At 41.5% G+C, this 19,658-nt stretch overlaps 1 protein-coding gene across 11 annotated transcripts in view; it reads right to left on the bottom strand.

Moving 5' to 3' along the window:
* Positions 1-19,658, bottom strand: part of INPP4B (inositol polyphosphate-4-phosphatase type II B) — a 708,587-nt gene that overhangs the window by 424,300 nt on the left and 264,629 nt on the right. The window contains exon 1 of one of the 11 annotated variants that reach the window (XM_066232874.1): positions 2,906-2,923. The exons of the other annotated variants lie outside the window; for them this stretch is intronic. The gene's annotated coding sequence lies outside the window, so the exon portion shown is untranslated. Of the gene's footprint in view, positions 1-2,905; positions 2,924-19,658 lie in introns of those variants that run through there. 11 annotated transcript variants of the gene reach the window in all.

Below are 19,658 nucleotides of genomic sequence, written 5' to 3'. Positions count from 1 at the left end.
ATTCACAGAACAAAAGAGACCCGGGAGTGCAAGAATTGAAAACTGTCTTCAGGTATCAATTCATTACCATTCCTCACTCTACATCTCTCTCACATTCTCTTTTAAACTTTCCACCTAAGAGAGGAAGGTCACATGTATTTCTAGAATTATCTAAGACAAAGTACAGCACTTGTTATGCATTACTGCAGAAGTACAGCAGAATTTACTGGTTACTTAAAACTATACCATTTGTTCTTAAAATACATTCTTTGGGGAGGCAAGAGTTCCTTCCTTCTCCAGAGCTTTCCAATCTAATACCTTTCCTCATTTAAGCTTTTAAAAGTTGAAGTTCAGTTAGTGTAACCTAGCCCAGCCTAAATGATATATATTGAAAACATCTAAAAGAACACCAGTGTTCATACACTATCAAAAGGAGTACTTATCATCTTGAAGGACTACACATATGACTGTATTTATGCATAGTTTCATTAGGAACGCCAAACATTAGGAACATCATGCGTCAGCTGATGATCTAATGAAAGTCCCTGAACACTTAGAAATGCATCTCATTGTCTGCCATTTGATGATGGCCTTGGAGTTAATTAACAACTCAGAGGCACAGAAAAGCTGGTGGAGAGTTTAGTTCATCCACCTACACAGAGCAGGGTACATCTTTTTCCTGCTTCCAGATAAATGTCAACAATTTCCATGTCGTTTCAGCAAAAAACAAATTCTCAAGCAGGGACTTCAGGCAATCTGGTACCTATTTCTGTGTTCACAGCAGATTTCCAGCCTTTTCTCAGAAGGACCTCTACATAAACGAGAGCCAGCTCTATGGCAGTATAGCAAAAGCAGGCAGTGTGCTTGCGGGACCTCTATTCTTGATTCATTAAGGAGAAATAGAAAAAAAATAATTGAGCTATAGCAGTTCTCTCATCTGCACTCTAGGGCTAATACTATTGCTTACGTCACAGGATTGTGAGGATACCATGAACTCATCCATACAAACTGCCCGACATACAGCAGTGGCTCCATAAATTATAATTGTTATTATGGTAATTATTATAATTAATTACCAAGGTTATTATTATTATCTAAATTAAAATATATATGTGTGTATTTCCCAAGTTTGATTCTCATTCATCATCTTTTTCGCACTCCATGCTTTCCTTACATGGAAATCTCATTTACTCTTTGGCTTCCATTATCAACTCTAAAATAAGATTCCTAAATTTACATACTCACCCCTGATCTCCAAGCTGTTAATTTCAGTTTCCTCTAGAATATTTTCAACTGGATGTCCCATTGTTTTCTCAAACTCTTTAGGCCTGCATCATGCATCATACCCTCCATCCAGGACTAGCCTTACACATGGGTGAGGTTGACCCTTGGCCAGGGGCCTGATTTTCCTAGCCCTTCTCTGACTGCACTGCTCCCCAGTGAGCAAGAAATCTGCAAAACTGAAAGGCCTATTACATGGTAATATAATAACTGACCTATTTTTTCAAGGGCAAGAAAAATTACTGCCAGATTAATTGTATAAAACTAAACTTCCCGATTATCTGTCTAAAAATTAAAGTAAACATTCAAGATTTGATTCATGAAGTCTAACAAAGTCTTATATTTAATATTTCTCTAAACAATGCTAGCTGATTTGTTAAATCCATCTCTATGTATGCCTTGCTGCCCTCCTTCTCTCTATTTCCCACTTCAGAAATCATTGCTGATTTAACTTTTAAAAATTGGAACTGAACTATTTTGAAGCAAGGGAAAGATAAATGGCCATTAATGCAACTGATAATTAACCACCTGAAAATCACAAAAGACTTTATTATCATCATTTTCTGCCTTTCTACAATTAAGGATCTTATTTCCCTCTAAATGGAAAAATGATTTTCTCAAATCGAAAGAAATGGCAGCTGCACATAGAGTAATGTGCCCGAAAACTTCTAGAACAGAGCCGAAGTCCCCTCTCTCTGCACTTCACTAACAGCTCCGACCAGAACTTACCGAATCGAGGCAATGCCAAGCTCGACAGGAAGGTGCCGCATCAGAACCAGGCTGCTGGGCATGTTCCTTCTGTCATCAGTGAGCTTGACTCTAGGCAGGCCAAAGAGCCAAGGTCAGGGAAGCTGGCATGGGTTTTCTTTTCTGCCCCTGCCAAGGATTTGTCAAGTCAGTTGGGCAGGTCACTTAAACTTTTCCAGATTTCTCTTTTCTCCTCTCTCACTAAACATTTGCATCTTAAACTCTGCTCCCATATGAGTGAATGCTCACTCTGTGGGAACTTTAAACATGCTACAAGATGGCCCTGGCTGGTTGGCTCAGCAGTAGAGCGTCGGCCTGGCGTGCAGAAGTCCCGGTTTGATTCCCGGCCAGGGCACATAGGAGAAGCGCCCATTTGCTTCTCCACCCCCCCCTCCTTCCTCTCTGTCTCTCTCTTCCCCTCCCGCAGCCAAGGCTCCATTGGAGCAAAGATGGCCCGGGCACTGGGGATGGCTCCTTGGCCTCTGCCCCAGGCGCTAGAGTGGCTCTGGTCACGGCAGAGCGATGCCCCGGAGGGGCAGAGAGTCGCCCCTGGTGGGCGTGCCGGGTGGATCCCGGTCGGGTGGGCACATGCGGGAGTCTGTCTGACTGTCTCTCCCCGTTTCCAGCTTCAGAAAAATACAAAAAAAACCCAAAACAAAACAACAAAAAAAACCATGCTACAAGTTGGATTTTGAGAAATGAGTGCCGAATACATTTCTCTCCATTTGCATGTGTGTTATGACTCATGGGATCATCTGATTTTGGAAAACACATGGATGGATCTTGAAAATACCATGCTAAGCAAAATAAGTCAGACAGAAAAAGTCAAGAAGCATATGATTTCACTCATCTGTAGGATGTAAAACTGAAAGCAACAAATGAACAAGTAACGCCTGACCAGGTGGTGGTGCAGTGGATAGAGCATCAGACTAGGATGTGGAAGACCCAGGTTTGAGACCCCGAGGTCACCAGCTTGAGCGCAGGCTCATCTGGTTTGAGCAAAAGCTCACCAGCTTGGACCCAAGGTCGCTGGCTCAAGCAAGGGATTACTCGGTCTGCTGTAGCCCCTTGATCAAGGCACATATGAGAAAGCAATCAATGAACAACTAAGGCATTGCAACAAAAAACTGATGATTGATGCTTCTCATCTCTCTCCGTTCCTGTCTGTCTGTTCCTATGTATCCCTCTCTCTGATTCTCTCTGTCTCTGTAAAAAAACAAACGAACAAGTAAGAAAAACAAGCAAAAACTCATAGACACAGAAAATAGTGTGGTGGTTATTAGAGGGAAAGGGTGGGGGGAGGGAGGTAATATATGTAAAGGGGGTCAAATAAATGGTGACAGGAGGAAATTTGACTTTGGTAAATTCACAGTGCAATGTAACATGATATGTTACAGAACTGTACAGTTGAAACCTATATAATTTTATTAACAATGTAACCTCAATAAATTTAACTTAAAAAAATAAAAATGTAAAAAGGGTATATTTTTGAAAAAAAGACAAAAACAAAAGTAGCAGCTAACCAAGTAAAATCACTTGAGTGATCAATGAAGATTACTCTTCATGAAAACATTTTTAATATCTCTGATTTTACCCCCTTCAGTGGTTTGAAATATCATTGCTATCCCATGAAATTTCTAAAGGCTAACAATTTATCCTCCTTGTGCTCCTATCTGTCATCATGGTTTTGAAACTACTGCTGCCGCAAAAAGTAAATGGCCGAGCATTACTTCTATCTAATTTATTTAAAATGAACTATAGTTTTACTTGAGGTGTTTTCTGTGTTGGCCCAGCTACTCAGTATGTGGTCTACCCACACTTGACGTTGTACACAAAACTTGCATCTTCCCTTGAATCTCCTGCTGATGTTAAAAACCAAATTATGGCTCCCAAACATAACTCTTAAAATTGAAATTGATATTTACAGCATGCATTCTTATAAATCACAGTGGTCAATAGTTAACATCTATAAGACAAATTTTATAGATAAAGTTAAGGTATTTAGAAAAATATACCCTCTAGAAAACATACTGCATTTTTTTTGTTAAGTGATTAATTTTAGAAGCTTGATAAATACTACCATGTTGTAAATGTCAATAATCATTTTCAGCTAATTAAAGATAGATTTTTTTTTTATCAAAACCAAACATGCTACTTTAATGTAAGATTTAAGGTGTAAAGGCCAGGAACCACTTCTTCAACACTGAAACGAATCTTTCAAACTATTACATTGAATTCGTCTATTGCTCCTTGAACTCGGTTATGCTGAACTCCAGAGAGAGGCAAGAAAGGAAATGAAATAGCTTGTCTCCCACACGCGCTGCAGTCACCTTGGGCTTCAGCACGTGTAGTCAGCTCCCAGCACACCTCCCTCTGAGGCCTGAATGGGGCTGAGCTGGGCAAGCATAGCTATAGAAATGTGGCCCTCTCTTAATGAGACCTGTCACCTCTGCTTCCCACTCTCCACCCAAAACCACTCCAAAATATCGCAAATAACTTTCCAGGAGTTTACTAGGCATAAGTCCCAGGAAAGAGAAGATAATTATGGTAATTATGCTTAACAGGACAATAAATGTGACTCATGGATAGCAAGGGAAACCTTTCAAATTGAGCACGTGGTATATATTCAAACTGAAAGCTCTTGAGTCGTTGGACGATCAGCTAGATACAGATTTCCAAAGACTGGAATGGGGAGTGGGAGAAATAGGGACCAGGTAGGGCAGGAGAGCGGGCAGACCCTGTTGGTATACACCTTAGATGGAGTTTGAGAACATGTCTAAGATGTTGTCAAAAGGGACAGAACAGGCCCTGGCCGGTTGGCTCACTGGTAGAGCGTCGGCCTGGCGTGCGGGGGACCCAGGTTCGATTCCCGGCCAGGGCACATAGGAGAAGCACCCATTTGCTTCTCCACCCCCCCCCCCCCCGTCCTTGCTCTCTGTCTCTCTCTTCCCCTCTTGCAGCCAAGGCTCCATTGGAGCAAAGATGGCCCGGGTGCTGGGGATGGCTCCTTGGCCTCTGCCCCAGGTGCTAGAGTGGCTCTGGTCACGGCAGAGCGACGCCCTGGAGGGGCAGAGCATCACCCCCTGGTGGGCAGAGCTTCGCCCCTGGTGGGCGTGCCGGGTGGATCCCTGTCGGGCGCATGTGGGAGTCTGTCTGTCTCTCCCCGTTTCCAGCTTCAGAAAAATACAAAAAAAAAAAAAAAAAAAGGGACAGAACAGAAGGAAATCAGAGATAATACACACACACACACACACGCACACACACAGGCAAGATGAAAAATATCTTACCCATACAAACTCTAGAAATATTTAACTACTCCAAAATTCACACAGAATTTTTCAAATCCTGCTTATAAAGAAGGCACGATGGAAAACTGAAGTAAGTTAGAATTCAAGATGTAGAGATTCTAATTTCAAGGAATTTATCACTCCCCATCTTTCTTGGAAATCTGTACCTTAAAGGACCACAATAACCCTCACTTGAACTTGGAGATTCTGGGGAACGATCTTCAGGGATGACCTTTATGACAGAGGCACCAAAAGGCATGGCCTAGTTGTGACCGCCAACACCCTCCTAAAGCCTTCGGCCAGTGGCTTCCCACACTCCTTCTTTGTAAGCATTATTTTTAAAACACAAACGTATTCAACACCAACTGCTAAATTGGTTAGCTCCACATGGCAAGAAGGGCAGCCAACAATCTGGTATGTGTTAAAATGGTAACATACTAAAAAAGAATTTCTTGCAAACTCTGTGACAGGGCAGAGATTTATAAAAATAACCTTGACATTCTAATTATGATCTAGTAAACTCATTAGGCTTATATGTATGTGACTATATATACATATTTTAAAAAGTTATAATAGAAATTTACATAACCACAAAGCTAAATATCTTTCGAGCAAACTCACATTTATTTTGCCTAAGTATCTGCAATGCTGGGTATCATAATTCTTTGTGAGATCATAAAAGGATACCTTGACTGAATTATGACAGTTGAAGAAAATATAACTTATGCTAAGTCTAACCTTAAAGATTTTGCAGGGTCCTCTTATTATAAACACTAAGAAGCATATAAAAGGCATCTTGGTGAACAAGCTACTTTGAAATGCTAACTGTTCCCACATTGCAGGCAAGGGCATGCAGGTTAAGGAAGGTAAAAATATACTTTGCCCAGAATAATCTCAGCAAAATAATTTCCCTATCAAAATAAAACTTCCTTCAACTTAGTGCAGAAAGACCTTTAGTTATGAACCACACATTCTTTTACTAGTGACCACAAAAAAAGAATCAGCTCAAAAAAATTTTTAACAAAAGAGGAGGTGGTGGAAGAGACCAAGCTGAGGTTAGAAATTGTATAAACTGGATCATAAATTATATGAAGCTGGGTTGGACCCTGTTCAGGCTTCTTTTTACGTCAATGAGAAACAAGCTACCACCCCCCACCCCCCACCCCAGACACAGGCATGCATTCCACCACGAGAAGACCCACATTTGTTAATCGCAGATGGAGTCCAGGACTGCGCCTTCATTCTCAAACCAGAGAGCTTGGAGGATCTCCAGGTGGAGAACACAAGGCCTGCTTCGGGCTGCTGACCCACCTGCTAGACGTTCGCTATACTTGTCACCCAGTGACCTCAGTGTTGGGGGAAGTCCTTAGACAGCCAGATGATGTTTATTTTGCTTATGTATACATGAAAGTATAACAACAATAAAAGAAAAAAAGAAAGAAAAACACTAATGAAATAGAACATGTTTAAAAGTATAGTTGAATGGAGAATTTTGCCAGACGGAAAGAATGCTTTTGCTTTTAAAGATTTACCTGCGTTAAGTCAACGAGTCTGTCAGTGAGGTAAATTCTAACAGTTGATAAACTCATTGGAAGCACAGAACTCGAGCTCAATTGTACTGACTCTCAGTTCAATCAAAATATTTGATCAGTAGCCTGGTAAAGAACACAATTAAAACTACTGATTCCTCCTTTCCCTTGCCCTGATTGATTCTTTCTCACACTGAGTCCTGTTGACGTGAGAATACAACCTATGTATGCTATTTTATAGAGACCCATGAGTTTCAAAGTCTTCTCCTTGGCTTTCCCTGTCACAATGCCTGTGACAACGTGGTAAGCAGGAGAATGGCCAAACTGAATAAACCTGACATCATTTCCTGGCTCTGATGTCAAAATTCCCCTTTTGAGTCTGTTTTATATTTTGTGCTTCTGTTTAGGACATTTGATTAAAGAATTTCTGGGGAAAAGGGGAAACTGACAGGCAGAGGAGAGATTTATATTTACGATAAAATGAATTAGTCCATTTTAGATGACTTTTCAAAATACTAACATACAGCTCTGTCTACTTGGCTCAGTGATAGAGCGTTAGCCTGGCATGTGGATGTCCCAGGTTCAATTCCTGGTCAGAGCACACAGGAGAAGTGACAATCAAGCTTCTCCACCCCTCTCCTCTCTCTTCTCTCTCTCTCCCTTCCCACCCTGCAGCCAAGGATCAATTGGTTTGAGTGTATGGGCCCCGGGCAATAAGGATAGCTCTATGGAGCCTCCACCTCAGGTGCTAAAAAGAGCTCAGTTGCAAGCATGGCCCCAGATAGGCAGAGCATCAGCCCCAGATAGGAGTTGCCAGGTGGATCCCTGTCAGGGCGCATGCATGAGTCTGTCTCTCTATCTCCTCTTCTCTCACTTAGAAAAGAAGGAAAAAAATACTAACATACTATGTAATAGAAAAAAAAATGACCAATTTTAGGAAAAAAAAGAGCAATGAATATGAAAATAAAATGACTGTGGTAGACATTGGATCCACTTCCATCCCCTCCTCTGCTCTGCTGCTTGTCAGAATTGAACATGGAAGGCAAACATGGACCTCTCCACTCCCTTGCTGTGATGTTCTGGACGCAGTTCAGTTTCTGCCAAGGAGCTGCCCCATACTGAGGTCTGGAAAATGCAAGGGAGACAGTGACAGAGGGGCAGATGAGCTCCAGCAAACGTGGGTGTCAGAAGCAGCTGGACCTCATGTTCTCCACTTGCATGTGCGGAGGCTGTGACTTTGGCAGCAGCGTGGCTGTGGTAAGCAGTAGCCCCTGACCTCTGCAGTCATGTAAAAAGTCTGATGCAAGAAGTTACATGGCAGCTTCCTGAATCCCACTCCGCTCGCCTACTGAAGATTCTATCAGCACGTAATCCTTGTATTAAATCCATCTTTGGCTAAAGAACCTAGAGCTGTTTCCATTTCTTGCACTGGACCTTAAGTGAAAAACAGTTGCCATTGTATAGGGAGAGAGTGTGTTCTGTGTGTTTTGGATGATGCTGAAATATATATTTACAGAGTATGTCTTTGAGACTTGTGCCTGTATTCCCTTGCTGTTGTCCTGTGTCATCTCTGTTTTCATCTTGTGCTGAACACAGAGCTAAACATTGCTTCAAATTCTTAAAACGATCTATGTCTATGTCTCCCATTTTCTCCTCTGCTCTCCTTGTCCTCTCCCGCTCCCAGCCATACACTCCAATAGCCCACTCTTTGGGTATTCCTCTTAACATTTTCTAACTTTCAAAGGATTCCTGCAGGCATGCCTCACCTGGTGCTTATCTTCCTTGTCCTTCCCTCAGTCTTTACCAGGCTCCTCATTCCTCCAACGAATGCTCAAATATCTTTGAATTTCAATTTTCTCTCTTCTCTATCATTCAGAGTAGATCAACTGCCCCAGCTTCTATCCTCAACCTGAGTAAACAATTTCATCTAAATGATCAGCAAGACAAAGGACATCCTTAGAACTTTGAAGGTGTTGTTTCTTTTCTTTTTGTTTATTAGTATGTGTCTGGCATTTTACTCTTTGTCTCACATAACTTTCCCCACATTTTCTTTGAAGTAAATATAATTCTCTTCCTAGCCAGAATGCTGTTATAAAAACAGCAATAACAACAACAAAAAAAAACTCTTTTTCTGTATAGTAGAAATGACAGGCTGACTATCCAAGTTTTGTTATTCCTTTTTGTAGTGGACAACTGTTGATGGGAAGTAGTGACCAGACAGGGGTGACATTTCCTCGTCCTCTTTTATTTAGGTCAGCTTTATAACAGGTTTGGCCATTGGCCATGGGATGTAAGACTAAGTCATCGTGGGCTAAAATGGTTACATACTAGTATGCCTTCTCTAAGTTCCTTTCTCCTGAAATGACCTTGAAGGTCATGTGTTGAAGATGAATGCACTAAAAATTGAAGGTGACAGTAATCCCTGAATGACTCTGTGGAGCAGAGTTCTCACCATCCATGCCTGCCTACGGCATTAGACAGTGACATGAACAAGCAATATACTTCTGCTGTGTTAAGACATACATTTGGGGATACATGTTAAAACAATGAATGTTACCAAAACTAATTCAAGAACAACTTTTAATTTCAGTACCAAATTAATGTATGTGCTTCTAGCCTTGACTAGATTGGCTGTCAACATTAATCAAAGGATGTTCTCAGAGAAAGAGATTATTGAATAAGTGGATGTGCTGAGGAATATCCAGCCCTTGTTTACTTCATAAATAAAGTTTAAAACTTTCTTTTCTTAAATACTTCAAATTTTAAAATGCTAGTATGTTATATGAATCTAACTAAAGCAAATGATCTTGAAATTCCTACTTCTCAAAACTATGAATAGTATCTTTTGAATTGGAACATAGTTCAGAAAATAATGACCTTTTAGCATTAGGGTTCTCCTGCCAATGGGATTGAAGGAGGAAAATCATGAATTGTGCAGATCTCTCCAAAATTAGTGGGGAAAAAAATCTCCTTTAAATCTAATGAGCATAGTAAGCATTAAAGAGTAATGTAGATATTCTTATAGAATAGGTCTTCTGTTGATATTTTGGGCTGGATAGTTTTTGGCTATGGCCGCTGTCCTATGTAGTAAAGGATATTTAGCAGAAATACTTAAAGTTATAACAATTAAAAAACACACAGACTTTGCTAAATGATCCCTGGGAGTTTGGGTACAGAATCATCAGCTGAAAACTCCTGGAACAGAAGAAGATGAGTTTGTTTTACAACAATAAACAAAAAAAGTTGGCATTTTTCTCACTTTGTTATCACTCTTGATAATAGTTCTTGATAATACAGCTTAATATCATAGTTAGATTGAACTAAAATGTCTCAGTCAACCAAAACTGATTCTGTTTATAACTTAGGTTATGCAACACCTGGCCTAGCCCTGTTTAAAATTTTAATCAATGAATTGAATACAAATATAGACAGTAACTTTCTCACACTTATTGAAAGCATCAAGTCCTGTGAAATGGAAAATATATTAAATCAGTGGTCCTCAATCTTTTTTGGGGCCATGGACCGGTTTAATGTCAGAAAATATTTTCACGGACTGGCCTTTAGGGTGGGACGGATAAATGCACAAAATAAAATTATGCGGCTGGCGTAAAAACTGTGGTATTTTTAAATATAATTGTCGAACTTACGAAACAAGCGTCAAGAGTGAGTCTTAAACAGATGTAACAGAGGGAATCTGGTCATTTTTTAAAAATAAAACATCGTTCAGACTTAAATACAAATAAAACGGAAATAATGTAAGTTATTTATTCTTTCTCTGCGGACCGGTACCAAATGGCCCATGGACCGGTACCGGTCCGCGGACCGGGGGATGGGGACTACTGTATTAAATGACTAAATCATCTTCCCCAAAGATTTTAAAAGCTAGTATGTGGGAAACTTAACAATTAATATTTCAATCCATGCTTTGGTTCTAATATCCAAAGCATATGTATGAATAGGAAGGCTATTTATAAGGAAAAATGTATCGGTGTCAGTTCTACTAAATTTTAATGAGCCAATATTTGAGGCATATGTTGATGTTAATGTAGCATTAGGCTCTATAAATAAGCATGTACTCTTCAAATCACAGAATGCTAGTCTCATTTGAGTCTCCCCAACAATATCTGAAATATTTGGTTTGCTTCTGTGAAGCAGATCAAGAAGAATCATTAAGAATGAGAACAATACAGGAATAATAGTGTATTTCACAGATTGGCTTAGAGACTCTTCTTGCCTCAGGAAGAAGTTGCCAGGACAAAACAAAAGCAATAAAATGCCTGAATTCATATTTTTTAAAAAAATGACAGACCCAAGCATAAACAAAAAAAAAAGCCAGGGAAAAAAAGTTTTTGAAAGACTTTGACCCAAACTTTCACTCCAGAGATGTTGGAGAAACTGGAAATAGCCATCTGTGCCACATACCTTATGTGGAATCCGTGGAGGTCACAGGTGCGTGGGGGAACCCACACTACACTGGTATAGGCATCAGAGGGTGGAGGAGATTCTAAGGAATATCAGGGACCACATCTCCCTGGCCCCACTCTTTATTCCAGAATGTGATATAAATCCTCCAGGACTTACGCAGCTCGAGAGTGGACAAGATGTGAACGATTCTGAACAGCCTGAGTTCAAACTAAGAGAGAGAGTTTTTTTGTTTTGTTTTACTTTTTTCATTGATTTGAGAGAGAAAGAGGAAGGGGGGAGGGAGAGATAGAAATAGAGAGAGAAGCATTTACTTGTTCCACTTAGTTGTTTCATTTAGTTGTACACTTGTTGGTTGCTTTTTGTATGTGCCCTGATCAGGGATCAAACCCACAAACTTGGAGCACTGGGATGGTGCTCCATTCAATGGGCCAACCAGCCAGGGCCCAAAAGAGAGTTATGTGGAACTGGCAGTGATAATGTTTACTTCCATCGGGCAGAACAGGAGTTTAAAAGAGATTAGTATAGAAAGACAGAATCATGCCTTTTAATCCCTACATTTTATGAACCGTGAAATTTACACCCTCCAGTTGAAAATGAGGAGAACTCTGCCTGGTATCTTCAGTAGGTCCTTTGTACTTACACCCATTTATTAGTGGAAAACAGAATTCTGGGTACATCTTGGATCAATGCACATTCACTTGGGTTTCAACATTTTCCAGAGCACAGCCAGATGTTTTTTTTTTAATATTAAAATCAATTATAACCTGCACAGATGCCAGACAGCCTCTAAAAACTATACTAATAGAATTGTTAACTTTTTTAACACGTTTTCCTTTCAACTTTCTGATTTTTAGGTTTCTTATTCTCTGTCCATCTTAACTTCAAATCACTATTTGAGGAAGAACTTTTCTGCCGTTGCCCTCCCTGTCTATTAGGATTACCAGACAAGCTCCAGTGTCTATTTCAATGGAAGTGGAAAGGAATAAAGCACTCTGGGGCCACTTTATCAGTCCCGGATCTCAAATTGTATGATCGCATCACCTTTTGTCTCAGGCAGAGATGAAAGCAGAGACCCTGAGACATAAAAGAGAAGACCAAAAATAGACATTTTCTTTCCATTTACTGAGTCCAGCCTATTTAATTTCCAAAGAGTGGGTCAGATGTGTGAGTCAAGGGACATGGGACTTCTCAACGGGTCTCGGAGCAGCTTCCGCATGGAGTGGTGGGGGTCAGGCAGGGAAACAATCCCCCTCCTGTCGGGAGCCAATCCACAACTGCTGGCTGACAAGGTCACAGCAGGAGAAGACCCACAACTGCTGGCTGACAAGGTCACAGCAGAAGAAGACCCACAACTGCTGGCTGACAAGGTCACAGCAGAAGAAGATCAAAAACTGCTGATTGACAAAGTCACAGCAGAGAAGACCAATGGCAGCGGGGTGACAAAGTCACCACAAAGGATAGGCACAACGATACTTCCCCCTTTGACTTTTTTAATTAATCTGGCCTTATATCCCCCCTTTTCTGGGTGTGTGCTATTATTTGTGGCACAGGGATAATAGTACCGTGCTTTCCCTGTAGATTCGTAGTGATTTCTTTGGAAATGAGACAGAGGGTGTGAGTTCCACAGAAAAGCCTGCAGGCCCCTTGAACTGGGCTCATAGACATAAGAGGCTGGCTATGATATCCCTCCTAAAGGTTAAGTTTGTAGGAGAATTCCTTCTTAATCATGTTAAAAAGAATAGATTGTGACTTGTGAATGGTTAGGAGGCAGTGGCTGTGCACAGAGCACCCTTCGGCCTTCACTTAACATTTTTTCTCCCTAGCCTTTTCATGTGATAAGTAGAGAAACATTCCTTTCTTCTTTGATCTGCAAATAGTGGTATATTCTGAGAAGAATAGAGTCAGAACTTAACTAGTGTTTAAATATAATAAATAAGTAATATTTGACTAGACAATAGTATCTTAGGTAAGGTATAGTAGGATGGCCCATTGTGTGGCCTAGAATGAGAGCGTAGTCAGCAAGAAAAGAATGTTTTACTAAGAGAATTGTCTTTTGACTAAATCTCATGAGATTCAAAAATGTAGGGAAATCCATGGAATGTCTTGTGTTGCTGCTGGGCTATCTTGCAAGTGCACTCTGCATATCTTTGGGTGAAAGCTATTCTTAATGTTATGTTAATTTCTTTAGAGGCAAGCCTTTCAGAATCTTGTGAGAAAAAGTAGGACACTGCATAAACTCAAGGCCATCTACTTGAGCAAGCGGTGGTCCATTGTTAGTTGTCTGCTAAATCTCTCTCTGCCCCTTAACTCACAACAGACTAAAACTTTAAAAGCTTTTTACTGATGTTGTTATCGCTATTCAAGTTATTTTGAATGATTTGCTATCTGATTTGTGACTCATAGATGTAAATTAACTGTTATCCGGAAACATGCAAACATAGTGAAAAAAAAAATAATTAACACCATGTGATTGTAACTCGGTGTGCGTGTATAAAAAGGGAGCTATACTAGCATTGAGCAGAGATGCCTGGCAGTAAATGCTAACCGGAGAATAAAGAGAAAGAAAAGAATTTGGCTCTCTCACTCCATTTTCGCCGACGCCGTCTCTTCCTGTGGGACCCCTGAATCCCCCCCCCCCGGGGCTGGACCCCGGCACCCTCCCAGGTCACAGCACCACGGGTGGGAAGACCACACCAGAGCTGGGAACCCCAGCAGTTCTACTCCTATATTCCCCCTTTTCCAAACTGGACCTCTGCTCCTTTTTTCTGGCTTTCCCCGCTGTCCTCGAGTCCAACATCAGCCTGGGCCGAGAAATACTCAGCCATTCAGCTGAGGCGTGAGGTGATCTACCGTTTACGGCCAGTAGTCAGGGAAGTCATCATGCCATCCGTCGAGCATCCGTCGGGCCATCATGGCCATGCACATGTAGGTTCTCATTGAATTTGGACAGATGGTAAAGAAACCGTGGAGCCAAGAAATGGTGGGCCATTCCTCTATTCAAGTCTCACATCAGCAGATGAGCAAATATACGTGGCTCCCAAAAGCCACTGACACATTGTCCAGTTCCACAACCAGGAGAATCTTCTCAGGTTCCTCCTAGAATCAAAGGCCTCACCAGTCTCAGTGGAGCTTGCAAAGCCCCTCACCTCTGGTTCCTATCTGCACACCTTCTCCTCTCTGCACAAACTGGCTTCTTCTTCAGCACCCTGCATTCTCTCTGCTCTCACTCTGCAAACTTGGCTTCTTTCTGCCTCTTCTCCTTCTCTCTCTTAAAAGCTTTCTGGCAAAAACTTCTCCTCCAGCAAACATTAGCAAAACAATGGCCCTTCCCAAGCAGGAAGGTAATTTGCAATTTCATAGGTCACATACACCTGTTACTGCCCAGCCCCCAATGCAAACTGTAAGTGAGCAATCATAAAAATCATATTTTACATACCTATTTTACCAACATACAGGAAGCTTTACTTTATAATAAATGTAACTAACAAGTGTTGAATATCTTTGTTTTGCTAGGAATGATGTTCAGTGCTTTATATACATTAGCTTATTTAATGCACTGTGTAATTTATGTGTGTGTGTCTGTATGTATATAAACACAATGTATGTTCCTTCTTTATATATAAAAATAATATATGACATAGAAACTAATTATGTACACTTTATATTATATTACATATATAGGTGTGTGTGTATATATACATATATACACACATTCACTTTATGAAGGAGAAAATTGAAGTAATTAGACAAAGATCAATCACACAGCTAATAATTGAAAAAGCCTGATTTGGAAGCCAGGTGCTCTGGCCACAAAGCCAACATTTTTCCATTCTGCCTTTCCACTTATTCTGAAATATTTTGTTTAAATTAAGAAGGGCAATGTACTACTAGCTTGGATGACAGGACATAGTGGTCCGTGTTGTGATAGTAAGGCTGTCTACATCCTATGGAGCTCCCGCAGGAGACTTCCTAGCGTCGGCATCTCTTCAGGTCAAGAGCAAAAATAACAATGACTAATATTAATAATTAATATTTATATTAATATAAAAACTAATAGTTAATGAACATTTGGTAAGTGCATGGTGATAACTACTTGGCTTGAATTAACCAGCTCATGCAAACTGCAGAACAGCAAAAACAATGACATGAACCAACCGATATTACCGCCATTTGTAAATGAGGAAACCGAAGGAAGAGAGGAATCATCATGAAACTGCAAGTCAGATTTAAGTTTAGCAGCTGATGAGAAACAGAAAAGAAACACCTCCCCATTTGGGGATGGTAGGAAGTCCTGAATGTCTAGGGGGGTTCTGGCTGGCCAATACCTCTGGCTAAATCCCCCAATTTACTTTGACTTGGGTAGAGACCAGAGTGCAGATAAGACCAGGGGCCAAGGCCACACCTGCCCCTGGGCACACACCCCTGCAGACGAGCAGAGGCAGTCTAGATCAGAACTAGAAGACCACAGACACTTTTTTCTCTTAACTGTATTGGTGCCAGTTATCAAGGCACTGCCTCACAGCTGCAAATTCACTTTACAGTGCCTGCTCTGGGAAAACAGAGGTGAGCTCTTCAAATATTTGCTTTCCTTTGGCAGCATGGGCGATGCTAAGCTTTGTGAGTCGAGGCACTGCAGTGACATCGCAGGAGAAAGCGTTTTTTGTTCCTGCTTCTTGTGAACTTGCTTAGCTGGCTCCTGAACCAGGCACAGCTTTTCAGTCACCCAGCTCCTGCAACAGGCATGGCTTCCCACGCACCTGTCCCTGCAGCACACATCGTGTTCGCAGCCCCCAGCTTCCGCAGTGCACACGGTGTCCCTTCAGGGCATCACTAGCTGCTCCTCCTGCATCTAGCACCTGGAGCTCATGATGGCCAACACTACTCCCTAACGACCTGGTTCCCCTGGCACACCCCTCAGGCGGTTTTGGGGCAGAGTGCCTCTGGGGGTAGACTACCCTATAAATACAGGGTGGCTTTCCCACAAGCTCCAGATGGCACATTTCCAGCAAGGTCTGCTTATGTGGCACCACGGCAACTTCTCTGCCATCCTGGGACCATGGTTTTGCCTGTTCAGGGTTGCTGGCAGGAGGGAGGAGACCCTCTTTGGGTCTCAGCCCTGGAAAAAGTGATTGCTCCTTACTGCTGCTATTTTTATATTAGTTATACCAATTTTCTGTTACAATTGATATTTCTTTCTATTAAACTTTCTCTGTTCAAATTAAAGTGTGGTTTTCATCACCTGATTGGACCTTCAGTGAATGAATAATCAAAATCTTTCTTCTGCCTTATCAGAAAATATGGCATTTTTATTAGAAAGTAAGATGCTTTCATTTCTTTTCTCATGTGTGAAAATTATTGAAATTTCTCCGAATCTTTAAATAATCTTGCTTGTCTTTGCTTAATATTCAGGAAGCAATTGTTTAGTCTGGTATCTGAAACTTAATTCAAGACTTTGGAGTCAAATATAATTATTATTATTATTATTATTATTATTAAGTGTGAGATGGGGAAGCAGAGAGAACGACTCCTGCATGTGCCCTGACTGGGATCCACCTGCCAGGCCCCCTACCAGGTGATGCTCTGCCCATCTGGGCTGTTGCTCTGTTGCTTGGCAACCATGCTATTTTAGTGCCTGAGGTGAGACCATGGAAGCATCCTCAGTGCCCAGAGCCAACTTGCTCAAATCAATAGAATCCTAGCTGTGGGAGGGAGGGAGGGAAAGAGAGAGAGAGAGAGAGAGAGAGAGAGAGAGCACAGGGGAAGGGGAGAGATGGAGAAGCAGACGGTCACTTCTGTGTGCCCTGACCAGGAATCAAACCTGGGACTTCCACATGCCAGGTGGATGATCTTCCACTGAGCCAACTAGCCAGGGCCTGGAGTCAAATATTAAAGATTTAAATTTTATAAAATGTTTTTCCCTTCCTAGGTTACAAATAAATCTTGAATTCCAAGGCCGTGGCTTTTTGATACTTGTTTGTTTGTTTTTTTAAATAACCAATTTTATATAAATCTCATCTTCCTCTCAAATTAAGAGTACTATAAACCAATAAAGCCATATTTCCAGATCAGTAATAACTAGATTGTTTTCTTTTAATACACATAATTCCGATGAAATAAGATGCTATGTATACCAACGAAAACTCACTGGGTGAGTTCATCTTTTACACAGTGTAAACACTGTAAATCTCCCTTCTTCAAAATGAGCATCAATGATTTGATTGTATAATAAAAAAGGTAGCAGATGTTCAGAGAAAAGAAAAAATGCTTATTTACATGCTCAAAACAGTATCTTTCTCATTATCATGGGTGAACAAAAGCTTCTGTAAATATCACACTTCTTGACTCTAAAAAATGACATTGCTGAGGAGTGGAAGCCCATTTCTTAAAGTACTGATGCACAGGCACTATTCAAAGTGCATCTGGTTTATACCTACACGTTCACGTGTAATATTCCTGTGCTTGAATGTATTGATCCCAGCAGAAAACCTTGCGTTCCTGCTGTTCACATGTTCAGTCTTTCTCTGTCAACCCCATGTAAATGCGTTTCCCAGTGCGTTCAGTGGAGCCCTTAGTCCTCTGGTTTAATTCTGCCTTCACCATCACCTCTTCTCAGCTACCTGCACTGTTGGTACCTATGAGCGTTTTTATTTTCAAGCAAATGAATTTTTATGCAAACTCATTTCCACTGACACACGATGAACTCCCCTTTCGCCTCACCATCCCTGAGATTTGTGGCTGACAGGCAGAAATGAAATGGAACTTTTCTTCCTGCTGGAGCTAAATCCATTAGTGAAACTTCAAACAGTGCAGTTAAAAGGTCATTTGCTACATTGTATTATAAGTGTTCTTTTTCTTCTTAATCTTAGAATTCAATTGTAGAGTCAGCATCTTCAAACAAACAAACAAAAGAAAAACAACAACCTCTTGATCAGGGGTCCCCAAACTACAGTCCGTGGGCCACATGTGGTCCCCTGAGGCCATTTATCCGGCCCCCACCGCACTTCCAGAAGGGGCACCTCTTTCATTGGTGGTCAGTGAGAGGAGCATAGTTCTCATTGAAACACTGGTCAGTTTCTTGATTTAAATTTACTTGTTTTTTATTTTAAATATTGTATTTGTTCCCGTTTTGTTTTTTTACTTTAAAATAAGATATGTGCAGTGTGCATAAGGATTTGTTCATAGTTTTTTTATAGTCCAGCCCTCTAACGGTCTGAGGGACAGTGAACTGGCCCCCTGTGTAAAAAGCACCCCTGCTCTTGATGATGCTTAGTAAAGTTTGCTCTCCTTCACTGCAGGGCCTTTTTCCTTTTTAAAAGCTTCAACTATTCCCCGAAGTTCAATTGCTTAATCTTTTAGGTGTACCTAGTTATTTTTAATTTGGAATCTGGACAGATTATATGTTGTATGAGATTGTAGAAATGCTTCTGAAATATAGGCAAACTCTACAAAACAATCCTTATCTGTTCCATAAAAATAAATTTTAAACCTGATTGCAAATGAGATGCCAAGATGCTAAAGATAACAGGCACCAAAGTAAAGTGTGGGTGCCCACCAGAAGGAAGCTCAGAAGAGACACTGCGAGCCTGTGGCACGGCTACGGTGGCCCCTACCCTGTGTGCAGGTGGGAAATGAGGAGAAGTGGAATATTCTGAGAAAAGTCTGCGTGGACGTGTTCTCTGAGAAAGCTGGACCCAGTAGCTGAGACCGAGGGAGGGGCTCTCCCCGGGTCTCCCTGGAAGGTGTAAGCGAGGTTGGTGCAGGGTGCACATATGTCTGGGACAATGTGGGCGGGGGGCTGACTCCAGTGCCGTAGCAAGGGGGGGGAAGGGGGTCTACCATGCCCCAGGCTCCACTCTCAGAGGGGTGCCAAATGGTCTCCAAGACACACAAGAAGAGCATAGCAGAAGCGTAGTTAAGGGGTAGGGGGTCGCCAGTTATGTTCGCTATGCCACTGGCTGACTCTGTCCTGTAAAGTCCACAGAGAGAGAGAATGACTAACTAGTTGGGCAGCATAACCAGAGCGTTTTGAATGTGCTGGAACCAGCCTGGCTCTCAGAGTTCATCAGAATGGACTTGCAAGTGTTTTCTGTGGGTCAGATGTACAACTCCATGGGGCAAAGACAGAGGAGAGGGAGTGGAAAGAGGCTATGTGGAGGACCCACCACAAAACCACAGGTGGAGTGGGTTGCCACAGCTGGATGGAACATCTGGGAAGCTTTGTCCCAAGTCACGGAAATCATCATCAGAGGAGGCCGTCCAAAGAACCTATAGAACCATCCACGGGGAAAAGAAATCGTTTAAACACCCTTATGAGAAGAAGAAAGAACAAAGCAGGTTCTCATTTTCACGCAAGAAGGAACAATCTTCATGCCCTTCTATTCCTCTCTCCCACTCTGTTTTGGCTCTAGAG

Source organism: Saccopteryx bilineata, chromosome 1, assembly GCF_036850765.1.
Source record: "Saccopteryx bilineata isolate mSacBil1 chromosome 1, mSacBil1_pri_phased_curated, whole genome shotgun sequence".
Lineage (NCBI taxonomy): Eukaryota > Metazoa > Chordata > Mammalia > Chiroptera > Emballonuridae > Saccopteryx > Saccopteryx bilineata.
This window is presented reverse-complemented; position numbering and strand designations above follow the sequence as displayed.